This window comes from Dermochelys coriacea, chromosome 7 (assembly GCF_009764565.3).
Source record: "Dermochelys coriacea isolate rDerCor1 chromosome 7, rDerCor1.pri.v4, whole genome shotgun sequence".
Lineage (NCBI taxonomy): Eukaryota > Metazoa > Chordata > Testudines > Dermochelyidae > Dermochelys > Dermochelys coriacea.
In genome coordinates, this window is record NC_050074.1 from 112,206,071 (window position 1) to 112,213,768 (window position 7,698).

General features: G+C 38.0%; 1 long non-coding RNA gene across 1 annotated transcript in view; it reads left to right on the plus strand.

Annotated features, from left to right (window-relative positions):
* LOC122460979 overlaps window positions 1-6,054 on the plus strand; it is a 58,083-nt gene extending 52,029 nt beyond the window's left edge. The window contains exon 3 of the long non-coding RNA XR_006282661.1: window positions 6,021-6,054. This is a non-coding gene — a long non-coding RNA (uncharacterized LOC122460979). The remainder of the gene's footprint in view (window positions 1-6,020) is intronic.
* Window positions 6,055-7,698: the final 1,644 nt, after the last annotated feature.

The window sequence follows — 7,698 nt, forward strand, 5'->3', positions numbered from 1 at the left end:
AATGACTTATTGACTGGACTTTCACCTGGTCTAAACACACATATTTTTTCCACAAAATCTATTTTAACAAACATGTAAACTTGCTTTATAAACACTTTCCTATAGAGCCAGGCAACCTTATATCAAGCAGGATAGTTGAAGGACGGCTCACTTAAATCTCTGTGCATTTGATCTGCTTGGGTTTCCAAGTGTCCTTGTTAAAATCAGCTGGGCTTGCAGGATCCTGAAGTCAATCTTGTCTCTTTTTCAGCTTATGTTCCCTTTTTAACAATGACCTAGAACAGTGTCACACCATGCAGCATACTTTAAATTAAAAACAACCCCACCCTTTGGTGAATACAAACTGTATGGCCATTATTCTGATGAAACAAAAAATTGCAGTATTATGAAATAAGACATATTAATAAAGTGATAGCTAAATAGTAACTGTATTGGAAACATAGCTTCTTGTGTTAACTCCACCATATTTTGTCCAGATATCAGTGTACTTGTAACACCTGTGCTTTGGGGCCAGAGCCAAAGTTCATTGAGTCAATTGGAGCCCTTCAATTGATTTGAATGAGGCCATGTATGAAAGTTGTGATCACAGTCCTTCTGTGGATCTTGGAAAAGACCTGAGTAGGTCCATGAGTCCCAGTTTGATCTCAGATATGGCCATATAGAACGTATACAATAATCAGATGCATCTTTTGCAAGATGATTGCCCGTATAGCTGAAATAGGAAACAGACCTTTTGCCTTTTGTTGCAGCTAGTCATATCAATATGATACATTTCTCTTTTTATCAGTGAAGATGTGGATGAATATGTCGTCAGTGCATTTCCTATAGGAACTTCAGCATCATCTTTCTGATAATAAGAAAAAGTAGTTAGTGGCAAACATTTTTAGGGGAGTATTAGTTTTTCTTTTGAATAAATTCTTGGTTTATTAAATTAGCAGACTAAAGCAGTTTAGGCTAAATATTAGAAGACAAATTAACAACATTCTTTTCTGCTGGCATGGATGGCTGAAATCAGAAATATTTATTGGGAGTATTGTGACCACACCCAATGGATTTAATAGTGGGGAAAGATATTTCTGGTCTTTAAACATTTTAGTGCAATTTTTCTATATTTAAATAATGATACATAAATAGCATATTTATCTTAATCATAGCATTACCCGCACACTTTGTCAAAACAAATATTTCAGACACACATTTCAGATCTCAGTTACGGTTATGTAACCTCATTTATGTCAATGGAGTCTCTCTGTATTTACACTATTGTAACCAAGAACAGAATCTGTGGTTCAGCCTAGTAATTCTTTTGGATTTAATAGAATTAAAGAAAAAGAGAGAGAGAACAAAAAACCCACACAAAAAATCTTTTTCTATGTTTATGTAGCAAAAGCAGCAGTAGTGTCACATTCCAGTATTCATTTTTAGGCAGCCTTTATATAAAATTATATAAAAAAATATTCTGTGAAACTAATTCTAATAAGGTGAACAGTGTTCCTTAGAGAAAGGATTGTCATGCCCCACTTATCTTTGACAGTACTGTCCCTGTTGCAGAATATGGCCTTTTTGTTTATTATTTGCAACCATTCACAATTAAATTCTTAAATTCACAGGAATAGACTGGCTTTCTAGTTGGTGCGAGGTCTTTTGGTTTAGTTCTAGACAGCTGTATCTAGCGATCTCTGAAAACTGGCATTGATCTGTTATTTCAGAATGGCAGATCATTGGAGTTAGTGATGGAGTGATCTGGTCTTCTGTGTCTGATGAAATGCCAATTCCATAAAAAATTTGTGCTCAAGAGAAGAAAGCTACCAGATGGTCTTAAGGGCAGGCACCTAAAGTGTGAGAAATTTAGATATTAAACAAAGTTGCAATGTTTGTTTTGGACTTCTTGAAATTGGAGTCAGTGTTGGGGGAGGGAGGATTTCAGGAAAGGAAAGCTGTGCATTGGAAATGAAGACAAAGTCACATGTTAAGGACTTTGGAGAAACCCTGGTAACAATCATCAATACACTATCCATTTCAGTACTCTGGAATAGCATTGAGCAAATTATTTGTAATTATTAATTTACAGATGATTTTAGCCCTATATTAGCAAATTGTCCTTTAACTTTGATTTTTACAAATCTGTTCATTATTTGAAATTGTTTGAATACTTTGTGTGAACATATCTGCTATTAGAGAAGTCTCTATTTTGTTTTTCCTGATTCATGGTGTGTGATAGGCTACTTTAGTCACATGGCAATATTTCCACTTCCTGACTGGATAAATGACACTTTTTATATGAATACGATTGTCTCAAATCTTTGTGCGAATAATGTTCCACAAACAGTTTATGCTTTTGCTTTCTAAAAACATTCTTACAAATACAAATCACTGGCCATGAATGTTCATAGAAAATAAATCTAAAATGATGCAAAGCCTGTTGACACCAACTCATAGTCTGTAGCCAAATTAATGTTCACAAATACTTTGCAATATTTGTCCAGCTCTGTTTCTGACCTGGGTACTGGCTTTTGGTTGATTAGTCTCTATCTCCATCTATAAACTATAAGAATTCCCAGAGTTAAAGCCCTATTGACGCTGCCAAACATCTGTTGGAGGTCAGTAGAATTCATTATAAATTCCCTCTCCTTATTCAATGTTTTTTCAATGAGCACTATCAGACTTTGGATCTTATTGATGTATTTTCTTTCCACAAGAAAGAGTATTATTCTCCATCTTTTAAACCAGACACTTGGGGAATTCAGTGATTGAGAATTAAAATGGGGGAGGTGTATCCTTCAGTGTAGTATGGAGTGTTGCTCATCACCAGTTAATATAGGGCTTGTCTATGCACTAAAGAGGTAAACAAAACCAACATAAGAGAGAATTATATTGCACTGTTTTAACTAAAGTTCTGTTTGCATGTTACTGGTGTGGTCTATAGAATTACTCTGGATTTTCACCAATGTAAATGAGAGCAACACTTGGTCCAATAGCTCTTCTCTTTCCCTCAGAGGTAATCATAGAACTATAGGGCTGGAAGGCACCTCAAGAGGCCATCAAGTCTAGCACCCTGTGCTGAGGCAGGACCAAGTAAACTTGGACCATCTACTTTTGTCTATCCTCTATTTAAAAACCTCCAGTAATGGGAATTCTCCCTTGGAAGCCTATTTCAGAGCTTAACTCCTCTTATAGTTTGAAAGCTTTTCCTAATAGCTAACCGAAATCTACCTTGCTGCAGATTAAGCCCATTACTTCTTGTCCTACCTCAAGTAGACATGAAGAACAATTGATCACAGTTCTCTTTACTTTATTACTCCTGGGGGAATTCTATGCCACTGCATGTGCACATAATTAATGAGTTGTGCATATTTTTAATTTTTTGCGCAGAGAAAAGCTGCTGTTGAAAAGTTGTTGCAGTTCTGCCTTTTGCCCACCAGAGGGGGCTGTGGCAGTAGAACACAGCAGCAGCTTTTTCACAGTGGGACATGTCAGCAGACACAAGGGTATGGGGAGACAGACAGTGTGGGGTGCTGGGGAAGGTCAGACAGGTGCTCATAAGGGCTAGTGGGGGAGGACAGACTGGGGCAGGGGCTGAGTAAGAGTGGAGGCACAGGGCCACAGGGTGGAGGGCGGTGCAGGGCCACATGGTGATGGGGGAGGGAGTGCAGAGCTATTTAGGGATGGGAGGATTGGGTGTCTGAGTCGGGGTGGAGGGACACATGTCTGACTGAATGGGAGAGGCTAGGGGTCAGCCAGGGTCTGCATGGGGAAGCTCCCTAACAGTCCCTTCCCACCCCACAAAAAACCTGTTCCATACTTTTTTCCCCACCCATACCCAAGAATCCTCCAAGTTCACATCCAGGCTCCTTCCCAGCAATTATTTCTCTCTCCCTTACGTCATCCATTGCCCCTGACTCTCCTGAATCTTTACACTGCTTTGGGGGGAGAGGTGTGAAATATGGTTCTGTATTGTAGTTAGAGTTCTATATTAATACTGTATGCCTAGGAAGGAATCCATTTGTCAAAAAACATTTTCTGAATCTTTTTTGTTGTCTGTATTGTTACAGACATACTTGCTGACAGGCATTTTGAAATAAATGACCCAAGATAATTGAAAGTGGTGTGATTAAATTGTGTTATTTTGACAAATAACATATGCAGAATTTTGCAGAATTTGAAAATATTGTGCACAGAATTTTTAATTTTTTGATGCAGAGTAATCTTCTTTATCCCATGAAACTCCTTGCTCTGAGAAACCCAAATTTGTAGTTCATCTTTATACGAAAAGCTATACCTTTTGCTTAGCCCAAGGGATGGTGAAATACAATTCAAACCAGAAATAAACACCAAATTCTGTTTGAGAATAAAGGCTTGATTCACCTCTGCATTCCATTATTTTTTTTGCCAGGGGGACTCCATTTCACCATCTTAAAACCAGAATAACAGTGGTGACTCAGACCCAAAATGTTTAATTACAAGTGTCATTTCTAAGTTTAGTACTTGGGGCAACCACCTTGCTAAAAAGTAATATCCCTTCTTACAATGACAATATAACCCTGTATTATTGTTTCTAAACTAGTTACAAATATGTTTTATTACTAGTTTAACTACAGTGAAAACTATACAACGGGCCACCCTTACTAAGCATCATCAAATACACTCCTACCTTTGTTAGAAGACCACATCCCTTAATTAACCGATTTGGTCAAGCTTTGGTCAGAAGTGCAAGATTTGCTGTATGGTGTAAATACCTTGTTTTAAAATTAATCATTTTGTTTCACTTATTTGTTCAATACCACCATTGAAAGTCACTTGTTACTTTTTCAGTTGACTTTTGAGCTTATTTTATTCCTCCACACAAAACGTGTATCTCACTGTGATATTTATCTTGCCTCCTACTCATTTAGTGATACAGGCGCCAAGAGATAGAGACAGGGAAGGTGAAATCTAATGACCTTTGAAATGCACACTATAAGGCTATGATATACTATTCTCTTTTATCCTCTATTAATCTTGAGGCTCTGGTTGGATACATTCTTCTATTGTTTTTGCATATTCTAAACACATCTTCTCAGATGATCTGAAAAAATGTAACCAGACACATGCCTTTGGAAAACAGTTTTTGAGACCTAAATCTGGGGCAGTATTTTTCTCTGAGATTATTCAGTTTGTGGAAAATTTATATCCTCCTAGTTGCAGATTTTCCAGTTTTATTTAATTTGTTTTGAGCATCATGTGAATCATGTGCTGATTAACTTGCAGAATTACTGCTTTTTGTTCTGGTATTTAACTGAACCATGGAAAACACGCTTAGATAGAGTCTGGTGCTTTATGTATTTCTGTAATGACAATTGTGTGCCTAAATGTTTGTTGATGTTGCTCAGTTTCTGAATCCTCTCCCCTAACACCACCCAATGTTACCTTTTTAAAGTCACTCCTTGCTGGGGATATTTTTAAAGGATCAGATTCTGCTGCTCTTACTTACATCGGGTAGTAATTTACAGCTTGAGCAGTCCTATTCAAATCAGTGAGACTATTTGCAGACGAAAATACTGCACAATGCCCCTATTCAGCACAGCACTTAAGCACAAGCTTGAGCGTTTTCCTGAATTGAGGCCATAGTGAGTAAGGGTGCCAGAATCGGGCCCTATCTGTCTAGTGGCCTAATTCGCAAAGGTGTTGAGCACTCATAACTCCTGAGGAGTTCAATGGGAGCTGAAGAGCTTAGCCCCTCTAGAATCAGCCTGTAAATTCTTGTGCATCTTACGTATCCTGTAAACAAAACTATGTTTATCTATTGTGCACTACACACACGCAGCTTTGTTTCGGTTAGGAGCTACAATTAGAAATGTACTATAAAAGAAGTAATTGCAGAGGCAAAATTAAGTTGACCTTTTAAAGATATGAAATGTCTGTTGAATTTTTCACTATATATATAAAATAGGGTGTGTATGCTCATAGAATAATGTGCTCACTGTAAGTTATATAATGCATATAAACTGCACCCTTATCTCCACTTTCTTTTAATCTTTCAGAAATGCTAGTGGTGGCAAAAGGCACTGGATTTGAATGACAGCCATCTTTTTTCCACTGAACAGGTACAGCATAATTGTAAGCTCTTTGGGACAGGGACCATCTTTTTGCTCTGTGTTTGTACAGCACCTACCACAATGAGTCCATGACTAGGGCTTCTAGGTGCTCCACAAATACAAGTAACACATAATAATAACTCAATATTGGAAAAACTACAGGTTGGCAAAGTTGCAGTGTGTTCATTTTTTCTTTGGCCACTGCAACTTTTTCAAAGTTGGAGACATTTTGAAAAGTTACAGAGTGGAAAAAAGGAAAACAAAAAGTGAAAAAGCAATGGAAGTTAGTCACCTAGTTACCATTTGTGCTTTTAAAAATCTTTCCCTAAAAATGAATAAACCTTTTGACTGAAGGTCTGTGCCATTGAAGTCTGTATCATGTGAGCATTGGAAACACTCTCGTAGTATCTTCAACATAGATTTGCCCTAAAGTCTACTCTGTTAATCGGTGCAGGGGTAAAGTGAATCTGTGCTGAGAATAAAGAATTGTACATCTTTCATACACATGCTCAGATACCACAGGGATAGGTAACTTTATAAAACAGATGGACAGACACTGGAGAAGGGGACTAGAGGAACATACTCCTCTTGGAGAAACCACTCGTTTGCTTCAATGTACCCACTTAGTCTTTTCACCCAAGACTTTTTTACCTTTTGCAAAGGACCAAGTAGCAATAAAAAGAAATGGTTTTAGGAATGGAGGAAGATTCTCCAGTGCCTACTTGCTCTTGGGGAGAAACATATTAGAAGGAGGAGGAGATTGGTACGTGAACCAAGAGGAACTGAGGGAATTTGAAAAGTCTTGAGATCTGGGAAGAGTATCTACAGTCAGCATAAAACATGGAATTTGAAATAATAGTTGTGAAAATCCAACAAAAAAATCAGACAGAGAATGTGTCATATGTTCCAGAAAGTGTACAGCAACAGCTCTTTGGACTGTGAATCCATTGCTTACAGAATACCAGGAGAGCAGGTAGACAATGCCCTATGTCAGGGATTGTCATGCTGTCATTACTTTTGACAGATTTGATGTATGCAACTTTCCTTTATTTTGCTTTAAATTCAGTGTATTTTTAGGGCTTTATATAAACTCCCACTGACACCAATAGGAGCTGTGTGGTAGACTTCAGGGTATTATATGGCCCTTAGTGTTTGATTGTAATAAATTCTGTCAGTGTTGCTGTCACAAACACTAAAATGGCCATATACTGCTCTTGATTTGCTCATGCAACTTCAGTTGATGCTAATGGGATTTGTGTGTTTGGCTAGGGGGTTGGGTATGGCCATTAGTGTTTGAGCGAGAGACTGACAGCACTTGTTAAAGTCATAGTTTAGAAAGAGTTATTACTCTTATCCATTTCTGCCAATGCATCCATGTCCCTCTTGCTTCAGTGTTCTCTCTGTTGTGCTGAGGCTGCTCAGCATCTCACAGGGTTGGGCCCAGTCAATGACTTTCCTAGGCTAGCCCAAGTCTGAAGTCTTGCCTGCAACTGGCTCTTTTGCTTCAAATTTCTCACAAGTGCTACCACCAGTTCAGCTCCACCAGTGTTAGCAACTATGGGAGTTTTGGCTTAAATAAGGCAGTGGCATCCTAGTGATGTAAACATGATGTCAGATAGACATG